The sequence below is a fragment of the Calonectris borealis genome, chromosome 3 (genome assembly GCF_964195595.1).
Source record: "Calonectris borealis chromosome 3, bCalBor7.hap1.2, whole genome shotgun sequence".
Classification (NCBI taxonomy): Eukaryota; Metazoa; Chordata; class Aves; order Procellariiformes; family Procellariidae; genus Calonectris; species Calonectris borealis.
In genome coordinates, this window is record NC_134314.1 from 26,456,360 (window position 1) to 26,477,541 (window position 21,182).

Genomic DNA, 21,182 nt, shown 5'->3' on the forward strand with positions numbered 1-21,182 from the left:
TGCTGCATGAAGCCCACTTGAACTGTTCTGGCAAGAACAAGTGAGTCATTAATTATCCCACAGCTGAATCTATTGAAGACTTATTAACACTAAATCACAAGAAAGGGGCTTGTTTGATTCCCAGCAGGGATGGAGAAGCTGAATTAGACTGTTATTAAAATGCACTTAATATTAAGGCAGTGCCTCCCAAAGTAATGCAATTTTAAAGTGATATTAGTAAGATCATCTGAAATATCCTTGACTTCTCTATAAATATTACTATTGTATTATTATGCAATTACTGTTCACTGCCAAACCAAACTTTCCTTAACTATAACATTTAGAATAACCTTTAGAGCACCAAAAATTATCTGAACTTATTCCAGTTATTCACAGCCAAAAGCTAAGTCTGCCTGTTAGGATTTGTTTAATGCTTATTTTAGATATTCACACTGATTACCATATAGAAATCTGTAATGAATTAATTCAGAAGGAACTAAAGAACACTAGCAAAGTAATTCAAGGAATAATCAAATACTTTAAAAAATTACTATCACTGGCAATTTAAAAATTTCTCTCATAGGAAACCAGAAAGTAGAAGTGATATTAATTATATTGACGATAGTTAAGAATTTTTCTGGACTATGAAAACCAACAGTAAATAAAAGCTCTAGGCTGAAACTGGAAGCTGGAAATATATTTTGTTTTCCTTTGGGAAGTTTGAAAACCCAACAAAACATTACAAAGTTAGGTTTATTTGTATATTTGCATTAAAATAGCAGTTTCCATTCTAGTTGCTCCTGTTTCATCTATGTAAATCTACATGCAGGCATTATTTTGGGATAAAAGCACCTTTAAATGTCTTTTTAATCAATAAAAATGAATCAACAAGAATGATATAGCAAGCTGGAAGTCTATAATGAGCTACATTTTCAATTTTTTGAAAATATATCTTTAGACCATTAATTTAAAATATATTTTTAAATATTTAATAATAAAAATACCTTAATTTTACTTTGAAAATCAGTCATTGCTTAAACAAACTTTACACTTTTAATTTAAATATTCTCTGCCATGATTCTTTAATACAGTCTGGTGCCTGTTGGCATGTTTTGAGAAAAGCCGAAGTGTCTAAAATAGAGTTAGCTGAAAGTTGCAGTCCTGAAAACTGTGTGGATGATGCACAATCATAAAATTGCAAAATCCTAAGGAAATGGTCAATGCATCTCACTTTTTAATTAAAAGTTTCCCAAATTATTTTTCTGGCCGTGATCTTTAGCATTTCATTCAGTCTTATGAGCAGCCTGGTACAAAGCTCATGCCTGACAATGAAGCATTCCTTCACTTGTATTCATGAACAAAGTATTCTCAGGGTGTCCTTAAATGTAGTTTAGGAATAGAGTATCTATCTATATGCAGTGCAGTTTTTTTTTTTCTTTCTCAAAATCCTGAAGAAAAAGATGGTCCCCAGAAAAGGATGGGATTCAGACACTTAAACCCTTTTGGTTTATCATACTTCTTGTGCTCCTTCAGACAAGCTGGAAGCATTAGCCTACTAAGCACACCATTTCCTGGAATCTTGTCCGGCGATGCCTAACCCCTGTCCTGCTCCGCTCCGGGAACCGTCATGCCTGACACACAGCTCTGGGGTCCACTTCAGGGAGCAGGCTGAAAGTCAGGCTCTTCAAAACTCACTGACTCAGTTCTTTTTGTTTTTAAGTGGGATCATTTGTCTGACAAAAGAGAAAATGTTCATTGTAGGATGAAATAACTTTGCCATTTGAATTACAGTTTTCTTCATATCCAGATAGAAAAGATTTCATGAAGATTTTTATCATACCAAAAATGTGGACAAACACTGCAGTTGGCAGCTAGATTGACACAATGCTGTATTATGATACGTAGAGTCAATACTGTGTAACACTCAAAGCACTATTTATGTAGTGGAAGGCTGTGGTTCTTTAAGAGAGACAGAATGGTCACTTTTTAAATGCGAATAAATGGTTAGACAACAACAAAGCTTTCTCTGAGCTGTTAGGAGAGCCTTATAATAAAGTGATTATGTCTGGTTGTCTATTATAAAATCTTCCTGTTACTGAACCACTTTTAATATCCCATACTGAAGCTGCATACTCAGGATCTGCAAGCATTTCCAAAAGTGGCCATGAATTTTCAAACTGATTATAGCAACCTGACAGAAACATTTTTAAAAGCTTGACCCAGCAAAGTGCTGAGGTGTTGGGCAGCCTCAAACCCAATTGTTTTTAGGGAGAGCTGTGGCTACTCACCGAATTTTAGGAATACTCAGCATTTTGCAAGATTTAACTCTGAAGATCCTAATTGAAAGTCAATGAGAGTTAGTTTCCTAAAACTCAGCGTCTCTAAGATATTTCAGTACTTGAAATCAATGGAGTCAGCTTCCTAAGTGCCTTTGAAATTCAGAGTTTTCACTTTGCAGAGTGCAGTGCCATGATGCCTGGCTCCAGCGTAAGTGTACATAATATCTGAAGGATATGCTGATGGATTTGCATGTCTGCCATCTTCTGCAACATATTTATAACTGCCAAGGAAACAATAAGTTGGGGGGGGGGGGGAAGGCCCTTAGTAACAAGTCCAGACAATTAATCTTTTGTCTGCGCCATTTGTAGAAGAGATATCACAATTTTGCAGTGTTAAAGGAAAGTAGAATGGAAAAAAGGAAATAAAGTTGACATTGGAAGATGACAAAGGAAACCTGGTTTAGCCATCCAGGTGTGTTTGTGCTCCTTATAAAAGCAATACAGATGTTAAAAATTTCAGTTTTACTTTGGAAAAAATGCATCACTGCTGTACTTTTTCATAGGTAATACCAGAACCGGGCATTCAGCAGATACAGCTCATTGCCCCAAAAAGAGTAAGCATATGAAATCTATGTACCATTTGGCAGAAGACAAACCTAACTGAAAATACATCACCGCTGTGTTTGAAGAGCCTGATAAGGCATTCACTGATGGTCCCAGCTCTGAGTCCCTCATCTTCCATGACACCTCTCTTTAGCCCTTTGCAAACCAGTCAGAGGGGAAAAGGAGGAGGCCACCATCAGCACAGTAGCCAACACATGGAGAAATTCGAAGTCTCTCCAAGATACAGTCTCTAGGGTCTGTTCGGCAGATGGACCAAGCTTTGTCCAGAAGCTTCCTCAAGAGCTGCCTCCTCCACTTATGCTCCCAGCAGCATAGGCTCTCCCCCACATCTCTCAAACAGGGGAAAAGGAAAGAGCACAATCCAAGCATTGGTAACTCCAGCAGTATTGCCCCCAAGAAGGTTACTATTCAGAATATTTTACAAAATCTTTGTTAGGATGTACTAATAATCCATGTTGTACATGTGCCAAGCCTTATAGAAACAGTTTGGGTGTTAGTCTGATTGTCTCTGATTAACTGACGTGCCTCACACTGAGGCACGAAGAGCACTGGCCTTGCTGGAGCCCCAGCCTGGCGGGGCTGCCCTCCTCAGCTGTGTCCTTGTGGAGAACCTGTTCGGGAACAAGAAGCACACAGAGAAGCCAGCTGAAGTTATGAGTTTGCAGTGGCTTTTCTCTTTACAAAAGCAGAGTTTAGCACTATAGTTTTGGATTAATTTGGGGTAGGTATTTTGTCATGCAATTAAAATGCAATTAGACAACTGTCCTCTTGCAATATTGATTTTATTTATAATCTGCTGCTTAAGTCAAATGGTTTTAATATGATCTCTCTCTTGACTCTTTCTCCAAATACTACTTTTTATTACCACATGTATTTTAGGAGACATTTAATCTCATTTTAAATAAAAGGAAAAGAGAAAGTGAGTGCAATACATATAAAAGCAGACATTAACCATTTATGCAGTAAAACTAATCAAGGTACAATCAGGATGACCTCAATAGCTACATAAGGAGCATATCAAGTGTCGTCCTACCTGGTTACGTGTGGTTTGTTTCTGTCCCCCAAATCTTAGCATCTGGACAAAAATGAACATAGTCTATGCTCTCAGCAAATAAAACCCAGAGAGCTCAAAAACAGCAGAAATGCTCAGACACCCCGAGCAAAGGAGTGAAACTATGGTTCCACCTGCCCTACCTCGTCAGCCCGCAGAGCATGGTGCTCACTGCAAAGGGTTGAAGGGTTGTGGCAGCTGTCACTGCTCTCTTCTTTCCTTCAGGGACATTGCATTTGATTTCGGATACTGCTTCCATCAGCTGCCACAAGAGCTTCTCTTCACACAATGCACAGCAACCTGGAAAAGTTGTAAAGTTACAATTTATTGCTAAGTATCTATCTGTGAGCTTAGGTCTCAGCTAAAGATGATGAGACAAATGAACCCTAATGGGTGAATCTCATCACTTAATAATCCCAGCCTATGATCAGTGATATCTCTGTCTGCTACATGTGCTTGGGATTCACCACACAAACCTCACCAGCTCAAGATATACCTCATCTTGCAGCCTCACAGGGTTAGAAATTAGGACAGGAAAGAACTCAACACTTCAGCCTAATTGTCTGAACTTTGACGTCTTTTAGCTAGCTCCACTCCCCTTTCACTTTTAAAAGCAGGAACAAATATTTTCTAATTAATTTAGAGATACTATTGAGGATTTCTGTTCCCTAGTATAAACAATTCATGGTGGAGCACATAGTTGTGTACTGAAGTAATGTTTTCAATATGTCCATTTCTATTTATCCTTTTTTCATATGTACAGTTGAAAACATTTATGTAATAAAAAGCAATTAAAAAAAATCCAACTGCATACATGTCCAGTTTATCTCAGTACAAGATAATCTTTAAGTAAGTGTACAGACTTGTGTATATACAACTAAGCAAAGCTAAATCTGAAAAGCTTACTGTTTTGGGAAAAACACAGAATAATTTTTATTGCTCTCTCTTTATTTTTTGGAATGATTTGAACAAAGCAGTTCTCTTGTTGGTATTTATATATATAGTGCCCAGAAGAATGCTATCTGCGCTTCAGTTGCTTGTCAATATGTTTATTTATTTAAAAATCAATCTTTTCACCATTAAATCTACTGTTGATGATAGATTTTGTACATGTAATAGTGTAGTTTTAGTGTTGCTTATATATTTTTCAGGAAAAAACAGCCATCTTGTATTGTTGTAACCACTTTAGTGTTGTCTTCTACATAAAGTATTTTTAACAAAACACATTTTAAGGGTGGTTTGAATCACATGGGATCAGCAGGCAGTTCAGTGGGATGCCTGTGAAGGGATATCTAGTACACATTGATTTTAACTTCTGCAGTAATAAACACAGTAAAGATCTTGATTGTTAAAAGCCAGGGTACTACAGAAAAAAAGAAAATAAAGTTTAAAAACTAGTTATAGATTTTTCAAGGCTATAGTTCCTTGCTTCTGGCATCAAATACATTTCATCATCCAAAGAAGTTTCACTCCTACTTTACCTGTTAGCAAAAATCACGTCTAATGGCTTCTACAGACTCAAGTAACAAATGTAAGACTCCGCGTTCCTAACCAAGCACGGCCCATTACGAGAAGGAGTAGAGAGCCTTGATCAAGCAGTGACTGAGGCTGAGGTAGCTGCAGAGAAACAGAAAGGAAAAAAGAAGAAACTGAGAAACAGGAGTGAAAATTGAAGGAAATAACATGTTCATCCATCTGAGAGTGGAGGTTGGTGTTAAATGAAAGGAGAATATCTTCAGAAATGCCCTTGGTAGATGGATCCCCATGCTTTAAATAAAGCCATAAAACATATTATACAGTTGAAAGTGTTGAGGGGGCAGCTGAAGCAACAAAATGTCCCCAGTGTTTCTTATGAGAAATATATTTTCAGAAGTGAACACAGAGGGCTCAAAATGTTATACATGCCTTTTTGTATTAGCAAGTGATATCTGGTGTTAGATTTACCCCTAAACTATGTCAAATAATTTCACAGATTTTTGAAGGATTGCCTGATAAAATCCTAACTGATAACAAAGACAAATTTTGCAGGGAGCTTGAAGTCACATAGCACAACACTCCAAAAACTGGTCTAATAGAATATATTTATCTCAGGCGTAATAAGAACTGTGGAAGCCGATAATCAGGCCACCAAATTAGATGCCAGGGTTTGAGCTGCCGGTCCCTAACCATCAAAGATTGCAAATATTGGCCTTTGTCTGTAGTACCACCTAGTGTCAAAAACTCATCTCTGAGCTCAAAAGAACTGGACTGAACTCCATCTATTCTCCTTTATTTCCTTGGTCCAAAACAACACCAGACTATGCAGGAAGGGTGCCCAGAGGGCCTCTTTCATGATGGCTAGCCCAAGGAAGTGTATTTCATACTTTTGCTTGCTTTATGGAAACAGAATTTTGGGCCTAAAAGGAGCTGCATTTTTGGCATATCAGACAAAAATTCCCCCAATATTATGTACAATTTTCAGTACGGTTAATTTTTTCCACAGTATAAAGCGGCAGAAATGCTGCAGGGTTTCTCTGCAATGGAAGTGAGAGAAACCCTGCAGTGAGCTAGGCTGTGGTAGGCACTGTTTTGCGAAACCAGGACAGTGGGCAAGCCCCAGATTGGAATCAGAGAACTCGCAAAGAGAGGCACTCAGCCTGCACGCCAAGAGAGTCCTCGGACAGAACAAAACAGAGCCAGCAACATGCTGAAAATTCACCCTCCCACTCTCCACGTGTTAATTTGCCCGTGTACCTTTTCTTTCAAAAACAAAATGTTCTCCCGGAGATCCCAGGTTCCCAGATTGCCTAGGGAGGTGGCCAGGCGGGGAGCCTGCCTCCTCCCTGCCCGTCTGGCAGGGAAGCCTGCGCAGCACCGGAGCAGGCGCGCCGGGCAGCCCCGGAGCCAAAGCGCCTGCCTGGTTGCCCAGACAGGCCAAAGCTGGGCACCCCGCAGTCCCTCCGGAGCTGGGAGCTCCCAGGCAGCTGGCTGGCTGCGGGAGCAGGGCAGCCCCATGTCCCTGGAGCCCCGGGGCTGGAGGAGTGGGAAGCGGAGGGAGCCGGACTTGGTGGCCACCCGCTCTGGGGATTGCCAAAGAATTGGGCAGCTCCTGAGCCTGGCAGCTGGGAACCAGCCAGGCAGGCAAGGTGGCAGGTTGCACCTCACCCAACCTAACCAGGGCTTTTTGGATCTCTCCCCTCAAAACCTTTCTAGTGGAAACCGGTTTTGCCCCAGAATTTCTTACCTGCTCTGTTTGGGGCTTCCCAAAACATGGTATCTGGAAGAAAAATTCATAAAGTGACTGTGGGCACAGAAAGCTCACAACATGAATTCAAATTAAGCTAGAACAGATACAGCAAATGTGAAAGGATACACAGCAGGCACATGTACTAAACCAGAATGGAGCACATCGACTGTGAACCCCCTGGAGATACAGCCAGCCAATGCACGTGGGCCTCTAGTTACAATTCCTGTGACTAATGAGTAACTGCCATGGCAGCTCCATGTATAGTTTGTAGATTTACTTATAAATTTAATACAAGAGCAGGCCAGAGAAACAAGATAAAGATTAAATGTATTACAAAAACTTGTAGCAACATCAGCTAATTGCATAGCTGAGGCAGGAGGTGTTAATTACAATCATAGATGAGCCAGCTAGTAATTCACATCAGTGAGCATAGAGCAATTATCAACCTGCTGGTTTTCTTGCTACTCATAATATACATGTTTTCCCATTTTTGATGGAACATAATAGTTGTATTGAACAATGTAACAGAACAGTAATGGATATAATGCCTATTTAGGTAACCTACAGCTGTGATGTGCAATATTATCACAAAGATATTCTGTTTCATTTGGAATAAGTCACTATCCAGAGAGCTAAGTATTTCTACTGCTAGACTTGAGTAGAAAAAACATCATGGGCATTATTTCACAGATGCACAGACACACTTTGTTTCTTGCATTAGGATTTACAAATACAAATTAACCTTGACTGGACTTGAGGCAAAAGTACAGTTTAAATTATGCACCAGTAAAGAATTAAATCTAAGAGTATCAACATCGGTACCTCTGTTTCTAAGTGATAAATTGGAAGAATTTCGCTGAAGATTGAAGAAATATAGTCTCCAAGCCTGGCAAATGTATTATTCGTATGAGCTTCCAACTGACTTGGTTTAACATGGCTCACCCAGGAAAGACCATGTCATCATTGTCTTAGCAGCCTTATCATATATCGTATGGGGTACTAAAAAGAAGGCATTAAAGACAAGGTGACCTTCTCAGGAATAGGTCACAAGAGGGCTTTGTGCTTACAAGTCATACCCATGTTCTTCACCATGCATCAATTACAGTGGCAAGGCACTGGATGCACCGTTAGTGCACAGCTTCCCAGGGGAAGGCAGAATGCTGGTATAGTCCAAAAGTCCTGCAGATAGAGGACTGGCAAAATTATCCATTCTCCATGTAGAGAAAGGCAAGGCGCTTTACAGCTAGCCTGGCTATTTTACTCTGCCAATGATTTGTGCTTTGCACTGTGTACACATTACAGTGAAAATCCTTTTCAGGCAAAGGGGAGTTACTCATCTCCAACTAGACTTTTTTGGGATGAACTCTGTACGTTTGTACTTACAGGATGCTCCATAGGTATTTTCCTGGCAGTGCCTTGCCCTCGATCACTCAAACCTTAAACAAATGTTAAAAAACACTATTTACTTCATACTGAAGCAGATCATGAGTCACATTTTGAACATGTAACACTGTCGTTTCACATGTTTTCCATATATTTATGCCATTAGTTCTGTCACATTGAAATTCAATAGAAGGGTATCAAGTAACTCTGCAATTTTTGTCTGAAAATTAGTATCTTTCTGGGCAGATGTTTATCACTTAATAGGTATAACTGGGATATTATAACTAAGCTACACGTTTTCTGCTTGTTTAACAATAACTGAAGCTGAATTCAGTATTATATGTATATCGAGAGAAAATTAAATCCTTCCTCGGTAATGTACAAAACAAAACTTCACAACATTAGCAACATTATTTTCTTACTATTCATGGTTGGAAGTATTTGTAAACTTCCATGGAAGGAATAATGGCTACAACCAACTAAATATTTTGAGCAAATTCCATGACTATTTGCTCAAATTTTAAAATAAATTTGTTTTTGAGTTGCATCTGCACCACTTCTGTGTTTCATTTCTGGATTACATTCAGCAAAACCACCTGCCCAGCAGAAGATTTGTATATTAAATAAGTCAACATAGCTGCTATTTTGAGAGCTTAGCTGAGATATAAAGGGAGCATACCCTTCATACTTTCTATGCAGCAATAAATACACCTAGAAATATGATATGTCTATGTGTGCTTCTTCCTCCAAGTATATATAGGTTATTACCCTGTCTTAATCTGGGATTTTTTGATCAGCATGATTGAAAGGAACGGATCAGATACTTCTGATGTTATGTATCATCCTGGACTTCCTAGGTCCCTGAAGGTCTGACAGTGGAATGGGGATCACATTAGTGCCATAAGCTGATAAATACTTATGGACAATTGTTAAATATCCAGCAAGATTTTTATACCAAAATTTTCTGTGAACTTGAAAAATGATTGTTCATAGACTCCTGTGTGTTTTTCTCTCAAGAAATTTCCAGATGAGTCATTAGCATTTTCAAACCTTTGAGCACGTTTCCATCATCCCTGTGCTGAAATCCTCAGGATCTCCATGATGATGCCGGGACTCATCTGATGCCAGAGCAGAGGGCTACAAATGGCTTATGATTTTCATCTCTACCTCTTCCCTCTCTAACACACAGAATTAGCGACGTTTTTACTTTCTTTGTGGTTGTTGAAAGATAATTTTCTTGACAATAACTATAACCACATACATCTCAAGCATTGTAGATACTACATTCTTAATCCAAGGAATAATTTCAAGTGCCACCTCACTCTATCAATCCCCATAAATCAAACCCCTCTATATTACATTTCACCTCAGGTGAGTGATCTGTTAGCGAATGTGAGTGAAATTCAAGTACCGTTGTTGCTAGAGAAGGTAAAGGCATGGAGACCCTGGGCTACTAAAGCAAAAACTCATTGCTGCCTGAGTACCACTTTCACTGGAGACAGACGAAGACAGAGGAGTTGTCTTACTCATAGGGAACCCCAGGTACTCAAGCTTACCGTAAAGACAAGTCCGAAGTTTAGAGGAACATGAGAAGAGTCCTGGCTGGCCAGAGGAAGAAAACAGAAAATTTGCCAAGTGTAACAACTCTCTCAGGATAACTAAACAGGTATTCAACACACTTAAATACTGAAGAAGAGGACTTCACAGAGTTTAAGTGTGAAGTGCTCTCCCTATGTGAGTCACTGGAAAATTCTTCACTGACTTCAGTAGAAGCAATATTTTTATCTTTTGTACTCATGCTTGATATAGATGCACCTACGTGTTCTACAGAGATTCACAAACAACTAAAATATAAGGAGACTTTCGAATTTTAAATGTTATTAAGACAAAATAGAATAAACTTTAGAAGTAACACTTTGGGATATTTGTTATTGATAGTCAAGTATCAGAGATGATCAAATATAAATAGAGTTTGGAGATTAGTATTAGCTATAGCTCAGACATGAGTACCTTTCTCTGTATCTGAGCATCACTGCTGGTCACTGGAAATCAAACTCCACATGGATATATGTAACAAAGGAATCATTTGTCACTTTTTCCTTGGTGCCTTGTTGAGGTAGAAGTTACAGCTTCCAAGGTATTTTATAGTGAATGAGATTAACTTTAGCGTCCTTGGACTGCTCCCTCCCTTGAAGAAATTATGATGCCTATAACTTTGCTAGCTGAGCACTTTTTGACTGGAAAGCTTCTGAAGCAGTCACCACACTGACAATGCCGCACTCACTCCTGTGTGAAGTGCTGTAGGACTTATTTTTATAGGAAAAATCCAAAATAGATTTTAAACTATATATTCAGGAAAAGATAATAGAGAATCCAGTCCTGCAAAAGAATCAGTCAAGGTTCACTTCTGTTTGTAGCTGTGCTGCAATCACCAAATAATGTCACAATGTGAGAGTCAGATACATATTGTTCCTTTAGCTGATTTTAATTACTACTAATACTTCTCTTCAATAACCTTACTTAACTAAATCTAAAGTTTATAAACAATTTCACTAATAACAATGAAAAACTAATGCATATGGCTTTACGCACAGAAACTCAATGAAATTTTTCAAACAAAATTATTTCTTGCACATAATGATTTACATAGACAGCATTGCATCAGGACTGTCTTTTTAAGCATAAGACCTAGCATAACAGAGATTTGATCTTAAGCATAGATATCGTCTTTTATAGTTATCTATTTTTAATAATTCAGAAGATGCACTGAATTAAAAAACAGATGCAAATATAACAAGTTGTGAATACGTCTTTTGTAATCTAATTGTCATCAGTACTCCTAAAGCCTGGTTTAGAGGAGTTCATGAGCACTGAAATTAGTTTCTAGTAATATACCCAGGCAGATATACCTTGGTGTCTAAACAAACCTTGTCATCCACCTAAAAATTCCTCAACCTCAAGCACAGCTTGAGCTTTCTTTGGGTTCCAGATGCACAACCATATGAGCTGCTACTAGCCTGTCCATGACATTCCCAACAGCTTCTTGTTCCCCTGTCTTTCCGTCCTGTGTAAACTTTTGCCTCCTATTCCCCCGAAGCTGACAGGCACTTCATATTGCTGTGTTCTGTTTCCAGTTCTATTTAGCTTTGCAGACTACCAGATAGTCCTAATTCTGCCCAGCTGAGGATGTGGCCCCAAACACAGCTTTTAAGACCACCGCACTCACATAGTAGCATGTGTTTGGAAGGGAATAATCTAAGAAACATGAGTTTGATACATAATTATAATGCCATTCTAGGACAACAACTAAGCAGACCATCTAATGAGTCCTTAGTTTGGCCATATAGCACAAACTCTTTGAGGAACTTCTGGAGCAAAAAAGCAGTAATGGAGCCACTGAAGAAAAGCTAATTCTGCAGCAATGCATAATAGACAAATTCATAAAAGCTTTCAGTTCTGTGTGCTGCTGTGATTCAGTTCCAGAAATTCTAGACATAAATTCCAGAGCAAGCGTAGATGCCATCAGAGGGTGATGCATGAAAGGTAACATAGTGCAGAGTAATAGGGGACTTTTCACACAGGCTCTGAGTCATAACACATGCGTATCTTTCACTTGTGAACACCACATAAAAACTGGCAAAATTATTGTTGCTTTTTTGGGGGTAGGAAGACATGCATTGTTAAGGATAGGTCCAGTGTAATTCTCATGCTGTGACATCACAGATGACCCCAACCTGCAGGACATAGTCATCTTTGCATTTTGTTTGTCTAGGCACGTTGCATTTGGCTTGGCATTGCTAAATGTTATAAAAAGAAGTAGTCCAATGGCAAGAATCTATACCATACCTGAAGAGTGATCTGAGGTAGCTGAAACGCCAAGCACAACCCACTTCCAAAAGGGAATTGCCTATGTTGGGGAATTCTTATGGTACCCCTCGAGGCAAATTAAACACGTTTGTGCTTAAATTGAAAAGAAAAATTTAATGAACAATGCATTGGGCAGAGTCCTACCACAATACATGGTTCTACATGGAGTCTGCAAAGACGCATCACAAGCTGATTCCTTATATAAACTTGCACCCGCACCAATCCCAAGAGCGATTGCATGGGGCATCCCAGCCCACCATGGGTCCATCCCCCAGCCCAGCTCTGCTGCCCAAAGGTGGCCCCTGAGCTTGGGCCCCTGGGCGTTCCCATTCCAGGATGGCTACAAGACAATGCTGATGCTGTTTCTTATCACCACGGGAAACTTCACTCCCTTGCAAGGAGTCAGTTCTGTCTCTGGCATCCCTGCTTCCAGCCAGTTTAACCCCTTCTTGCAGTTGGGCCTTCTTGCCCTCCATGCTAAATCATTCCTCACTCACAAATTACCACTGCTGAGCAGTTGCAATTAGAATTTCCCCTTCACTTGGATGTGCTAGGAAAGCACACACTGAGACACAAAGCGAAACTCTAGGTAGGTTTTAGGTAACCCCTTTTAATTCTGACCCTCTGCTTTATTTAGTTCAATTGTACTAGAACTCAAATTTAGCCTTCCCAGGAGACATCTGTAGAAGACTGAAGTCAAGCTCAATGTAAATATAAAGCATAAAAATATCATACAAAAATGGTCTGTAAATCATCACAGTAGCATTCACTCAAATCAGAAGACCCACTGTTTTCCAAACCTAGAAGACACAAACAAAAGACAAATTAAAGCTGGCCAGAAATCTGTATAGCTATAATCGGACCATGCAGAACACGCTTCCTGTGTAAGCATAAAAAGGTTTTGACATTTTGAATCCATGTCTTGACACAGGCATAGTACTGCAAGCACATATCAGGCAGGCACAGCAGTTCAGTGCTCTTTAGATGGATGGAAAAAGAGGAACACAAAATGCATTACAGAGAAAATTAAAATACAGAATACACCTGAAAGCTTTTAAAGAAATTAGTAGGAAAAAAGCCTGATCACAAGACAAAAAAGAGGTAATTTTGAGACTTATTTATATGTCCTAGTTACAAAATACAGCACAAACTCAGAGTAACTAACCAGCCTCTTGGAGCCTTCGGCGGTTGAGGTTACGAGTGCACCCCCGTAGTGATCCTGCCCAGAAGACCACTGTACCTCGAGGAATGCGTGATCCAAATAACAGTTAACCCGAGTGGGCGCGGGCCTGTGCCGTGCTATCGTGCACACAGAGCCTGGCCCTCAGGCCTGTGTTGTGCTCCCGTACCCCCTGGCAGCAGGATAACCTCACTGTAACAGAGGAGCCCGTGGCAGCTCCCACCAGCAATTACACCACCTGCCTGGCCTTGCCTTTATCTAAAAGTGCAGCAAGAAGTTCTCATGTGAACATCCTTTTTGTCTGACAGTAGAAATGATGAATAAAATTGTTTTCTTTTAAGAAAGCCCTGTAAGATCTCAAATGACCAAAAAGAAGTAACCTTTCTACAGATGGGATCCTTACAGTGTCGGAGACCTGTTTGACATCGTGCAACTAGGGGTTCCCAGCATCTGAAGGGACATACGATTACCTTCATTATCCTCTTTTCCTTTATACGGTTAACTCCAAAAAATGGGATTTTAAGTGATACTTCACAGACTCTGAGTGCCTGTCTTTCTGGGATCATAAGAAATCAGCTCCTTCTGGTGCAAAACAATACCACACTTCCGTTCTGTAGCCTGCAGTAGGAAAGTTAGGATTGTTTTTCTTTGTCTAAGTTTATGGGGCTTCATTTTGCTTCATTTTCAAACCTCTTAAAATGTATCAGAAGCTGGTTACTGGAATAAGGGATGGTAAGGGAGACAGTGGTCATCAGTGTTTTCAGTTTTGCCAGCACTAGGAAATAGAAATGTCATTTTATTTTAGCTCCTTGGCACTTATGATCACAGCATGTCCAATTGCTGGCAGAAAGACAGGCAACTGAAAAGTCCTGACACACTGTAGTACAGGCATCCATCATTATGTCACCTTTCGCTTTCACCTTTTATTAAAAACTAAATTAGAAGACTGACTTAAATGTTATCAAATTTGGTCAAAAGATGACCTCTGGCCACAGATCTTGCATGCAAATTTTGAAGCAGAAAGAACAATTTCTAAAGATTTCTTAGGATAAGACGTGGAAGGTAGGCATATAATGAAAAACTACCACTCCTCTTCAGTAAGTGACAGTGGTGTGAAGCATTATTAACAGCTCTATTTATACCGTGGGGAAAAAATAGACCAAAAAAAGAAGATGCAGGAAATTTCAAATAAAAGCTAACGTGAGTTTTGTACCTAGGATGGCTCTCTATTTCACTCCAGAAGTTTAAAAGTTGAAGTTAAAAGTGGCTGCTAAAATAGGCATTCTTTTGATATAAGACAGGGTGAGAGAAAAGATCTAAAGTGAAACATATTCAGATTTTCTGGAGCTTACCACGGTATCATTTTCGCTATTAATAACTATTCAGGGATGCACAGCACAGACACTGAAGCCCTAAGCACTTACTAAGTGTGCAGAAGAGCATAAACACCATGTCTCAAGTTGTTCTCTTTCCTTCTCTCCTAGTTCATGGGAGAAAGAATATTAGATCTACTCTGGACCATCACTAGTAGCAGACTATTAGCCCTTGAGATACTTGCTCAGCTGTTCCAGGTAGGGCTCTGCAAGCAGAGGTAAGACGCTGACTTGTAAGACAAAGCCCCTACCACTGTGCTTCCAATACTGAAGTAAAACTCCATGCCCACTAGTGTAAGTCCAATAGTTTGGCCCAGCTAGTTTTACAAAGCAGGTCTGAAAGAAATGCAATTTTATTTTTTTATTTTACATACTTCCTTATAGAAAAGTCTGACTGTGACATAAAATACTCAGTTTCAGAAACGGTTTCCATCAATCATTGGTGTTTGGTGGGGTTGGGTTTTCCAGCTTTTTTTTAATTATTATTTTTAAAAATAAATAGAAATTTTGCTTTTTAAAAAACAAATTAACAGCACTAGAAATCAAAACACTTGTGCTCCTGACTCTTTTCTGATGCTCTGCAAAATCAGTGAGAGAGTCAGTGACAGAATGGACACCATCGCATCTCTCTGGGGTGTGCGACATCTAACCAAAGGAAGAATGGGAAATCTGCAGACTGGTTATTTTCCTTGTACTCATGGTGTTTTTACATGCTTACGTGGGTGGTTAACTGTCACATTTGACTAACACACTGGTTAGTTAACCACGCTTTTACATGCAAAGTTACCTGTACTTTGAAGCAGACTACTGGACCACAGCCTAAGGTTCTGTGCCTTTAAATTAAAGCAGAGTAGGGATCAGGTGTGCTCTAGAGATGACAGCCACTACCCAGTACCGAGAAATCACTTTGATGTGGTAGCAATAGAAGTTAATAATAAAGAACAGAAAAATTATCTTTTCACTGATAAGCTCTCCTTCCAAATAATTAAATCCACTTTTTTGAAACAAAAAGAAAAAATTGCATCTACAAAGATTAAGCCAGCATTTGTAGGCCCTTATTAGTTTTCCTCAATCCCTGGAAGCATACAAAGTTTAATGACCTGTGAAACATTAGACAACAGGAAATGTTGAAAGACAAAATCCATGTTGGTCTTCGTTACTCCCATCTCCTTCAATATAATGCACACACTTTATGTAATATAATTAATAGTGATTTCTTCCTCCAGGGGTCCTAATGACAGCAAGAGAAAAGGCTTGCTATTGTCAGATCTTATGTTGCTATAAGTAACTGTTCAATCTATAAGCAACTCAAAAAATGGTCTGCTTGCAGGAACTGCTCCTAGCATTTAGTAGTATGTCCTGCCCCTATCTGGAATGCTACAAATCAGATATGAGGCTAAGAAACGTGCTTTTTTTCTAAATTGAGCACACAAAGCAACCAAAGTCACTGAAGGCAATCTATATTGTCCTAGTGTTATCACAGAGAACACTTCCAAAATGACCCATTCAGAAAGCTAATGTTCCCTATAGTACAGGGAAGAGAAAATATAATGAATTGGAACCTATAAAACATCCTGATAAATATCACATTTATTAGACTACTTCAGCAGGATCAATCTTACCAGAAATCAGACTGCTTTCAGAATTGGCTGGAACTGCCATTACCTGGCCACCAAGCAGTGAGAAACAGACCATGTTCATTTAAGCATGAAGTGTCCACTGGCTTCTCTGTATTTACTATAAATATGACCTGAGCTTTCCAAGAGGGCTTCAACCATTGTTTCACTAAGAAAACAGCAAACAGGACATAGGTTCTTATATGGCTGATGATACTACTGAAGGATCGGTTATGTGGCTTGCTGTTTGACATGTAATGTGTGATAAGCAGCTTCTTTTTACAGCAGCAATGCCTCCAGGTTATGTTTTAGGATAGGTTTTTCTTGCTGAAGGCTGCTCTGTTTTACAGACATAGCTACCATTATAGCTATACTGGCACAACTGCATTGGAAACCAATCCCCTTCCAAAGGAGATACAAAAACTATGTCCACGTTAGCAACTCTTTAGCAGGAGAAGATCTGCAGAGTGAAACAGTTAGTGGTAGGGACTGGATATCCATGGTTTTTTTATATTGGACTTGCCTTAATCTGGTCCCATTGCCCAAATGCACATTTGCAGCTGGAACTCATCTTCCCGTTTTTGTTTCATCTAAGATCTAATTCGTGTGTACTAAGGCCACCCCACAGTGTGAACTGAAGAAAGCAATTGGGGCATGTCAGGACATTCACTTTGAAAGTTCACTCCTGATCTGAACTAAAACACTATTGTCCATATGCCCAGGATATAAAAACAGAAGGAGTTTTCCTGCTGGTGTAAATTTACTTCCTCTCTAAATAACATAAAGTCCATTATGTTCTTTTCTGCTCATACAAGAGCTGAGATTTTTCATGCCCATATTCAAAGCCAACTTGCTTTTACGGGCAAAAGTCTATTTAATAAACCTGATATACAAGTAATGTCAAAGGCAAATCAGCACAAAGTATTTCTAAACATGAGACAATGATTCCTGCTCTTGTAAAAATGATAGATATATTCATCATGCCATAGACAAGCAGAGCTGCTGACACTTAATGCCATTTCTGTATTTTCTGAATTTATTAACATTATGTAAAATGCAGCATCAACCATTCAATGCATAAAATCTTTATTTGTTGGACATTCAGGAGAAAAAATGAATAGAGAACACAAAGCCTCTATATGTACATGTATGTACATAATCCTTTAAACTATGGTTTCACAGCAACTATCATTAATTTTAGAAGTCATCCAGTCATATTCTTCCACAAAGCTTTGAGAGTGTAAGAGTAAGCTCACATGTACACGAGAATGATAAATGTATTCCTCTGCCTCACAGATATTATTTATATTCACCAGGGCAGTGCCCATCATTTTTATATAATGCAATGCATTGTAATGACTTCTAAGTAAATAAATATTTTAAAATAAAATAAATCAGAGAACTGCAGGCAAGAGCTTGTTGGAATTTTTCAGTGAAAATTTTATTGTTTGGGAGAGCCCATTTATCACAGGTTTTTGTGGGATTAGCATGAATGACACTTACTGGGAAAGGCTTCTGATATCTAATATGGACATGCTAGAAATACAGAAAGAAATGCAGGTAACAGAAGCACTTGCAATTGCAGGAGGTCTTTCAATGTACCAACTTCTTAGGACCCTTCTTTCTCATGATACTTTTTTTCTGTGGGTTGTACTTTTCTTATATATGCAATTAGCTATTTATTAGTCCAGAGAGAAAGAAAGGCTATCACACATATAGTAGACCAGTGGCCTCCAAACTGTTTTGATTGCACACCCTTATCAGTGTAAAATTTCTGAACACACATACCCAATATATGTCTATTTATTTATAAATTATATACATTTACTCCTGTTCTAATATATTACATGTATTATAAAACATACAGAAAAACAGAAATTAAAAAGGATGAGATAAAGATAAAATAAACACTATTTTAAAATTTATTTTATTTATTAATTGTACAAAAAATATTTTCTTCCTGCACCCCAATGGATTGTCTTGAGCACCCCGGAGGCGTGTGCACACCCTACTTCGGAGACCACTGAGCTAGAGTACCCACCTCGAAGACATAAGTCCAACTCCCTCGTCTGAATCTAAAAGAACAGGGACTTGATTTCCCACAGAAACTTCTTCCAAGGAGTCTTGACTTTGCTATGACAGTTAAGATGGTAGTACCACATTCCTTTCATCCAAATTCTTCTCTCACACCTCTAGAAGGAACATGCGTTGTCATTTCAACTATCATGAGTCTTGATCACTTGCAAGACAACTCACTAGATTTTCAGTATGAAGTGTAATGATATGTCTATATTCAGTAAAACTGCCGTTATCAAACAGAATGACTTAAAAAGTTATCTGTCTGTGCTTCAGTAAGAGCATCAGAGTTACTCTCAAATTATTATTACCCAGCCACATTTTATACATACTCAAATAACTCCCAAACATAGATAATCATTCTTAAAGTTGCACGCAGGAGAGCTTATTCAGCCTTGTTTAAGCTCAGACATAATTGCTTAATACCCATTTCTAAGTCCCAAACAGAGAGTCCCCAAAAGCATACCAGTCTTTCTTTATTGGATGCCTGTCTTTTCCTGATTCCCTAGATGCTCCATTCAAGTCACTAATAGATGCTCAGAGTGCTTTTTCCAGAGAGATATGTGCCTCTCTTTTCCCTAATGGGCCATTGCTAACCAGGTTTAGCACGCAGAAACCCAATCTCTACCCATGCTATGGGAAGCCTGAAAAATTAGTTGCAGTCAGCAATACAACTAATTTCATCTGCTGTGATGGTAGGTTGTACACCATTTGTATAATGACTAGCTGTTAGAGATCTCACCTAATGGTTAGAAAATAGAGCAGCCTGAGCTCATCCCAGGAGATGTGGGATAAACCATCTGGCTTTCAGTTATTGTGAGGTGGAAGATATGCCATCTGCCTTCAGAACTGATCTGCTGAAAACAGAAAACAGTCAGAAGGCGGGCCAGGCTAGGCCTGCTCTCTAATGGCTAGACAATTCATGGAACAGAGGCATTTAAAACTCTGAAAATGGTCTGAAGCCATGACTCAAAAGTTTCTTTTTTAATAACAAGTGTTCTCATTGGTACAACCAGACTTATTCCTGCTGGGTCTTCATCTGGTCCTGTGATACTTTTCACTATGTAAGGGTTCAAGATGCAAGAGAAGGCATGGAAAGCTCATTTATTCATATTGGAAAATAAAATAATGCTACTTTTAGTTAGTAAATTTTAAGTCACGTAATACATGAATATGAAAAACTGCTGATAAGATCGTAACTATAGCTACCTTTTTAATACGTCGTTGTGAAATCCCAGATATGATGCGAAGTCATAATTTAATCATGGCAGTAATAACATTACCTTTGGTAATCAATTAACACAATGAATTTTACATTACTGATATAAAATCATTAATATATCTTGTCATTCCAGTGCATCAGCAAATAGTTCATTTTGCTATAAAGTAGAGTCATCCTACTGCAGCAGCTAAGAAGCAGCTTGCTCCAGGGCTGTATTGTTCATACGGGGTTCTTGCTCCCAATGGAGAAGCTGGTTCCAGGCAGGTACTGAGTACTCTGCCTCCCTCTTAGGTATATAAAATTGTAGAATTTTAGCTTGAAATGCAGAAAAATGGTGCTATTTAGAAATTAAATTCTGCTTCACATAAGTTCACATTGCTTTTACAGCTGCCTTTTCTGAACATTTGGGTAAGCAAAGCTTCATCTATATAAATGCCTACAGAAAGCCATTTCTGCATCCATAAAATCCATGTATTTTAGTTTGGTGCCAAAACAATAATTGTCTTCAGTGGAAGTAGAAGTGGATACTGGTTATATGCTTCAGAGTGAATCAGAAACAGTAAGATAGGGTTTGGCTGACCAGTCATAGCTTGCATATGAGTCTAGTCCTACACAAACTGATATGATCACATACTCTTTGACCACTCTGAAATGTAAAGAATTATGTTAAAAACCATTGGCATGTACAATGGATAAGTCATGAATAGGTGAACTGTGCCCTGTTTGCACTCCCAATAGTAAATAATCCAGAATTCATTCTCTTCCACAGAATCTTGTCTAGAATATTGTCATGCAGAAAACCCTTGAGAAGTATTTTTAGAATAAGGATGACTTTGGATTACATTTCTCCCATACCTGACTCCCTGAGGCCCCATGAAAGTACGAGAAGAGACGGCCAATGGCCAGTTGTATCACACGGCTCTTCCTATCCAAAAGCACTTAATAAACATAAATTAATCACTTCAGACACCATCAGAGTATAGCAGCATACAGGCCAAATCTGGGGAAAGCATTTAAGTGTTTGTATATTGTCTACCTACAATATTGCAGTTAACCTCAGTATATTCTTATATATGGATACTTACATGAATTTGCATATGAAGCTCTTGCTTATCCTGCTTGCATTCATTCTATGTATTTATTCAATGTAACTCGTTCATCATTCACTAAACACGCAGTTTCAATACATAAAAGCTTTTTTCCACTGACACAAAATGTATGTATGTTTTCTTGACACAACTGCCTCCAACTGCTTATCCCATTCACTCCATCTTTCCCACCCACATGCCCCTTGAAGCCAGTCTCT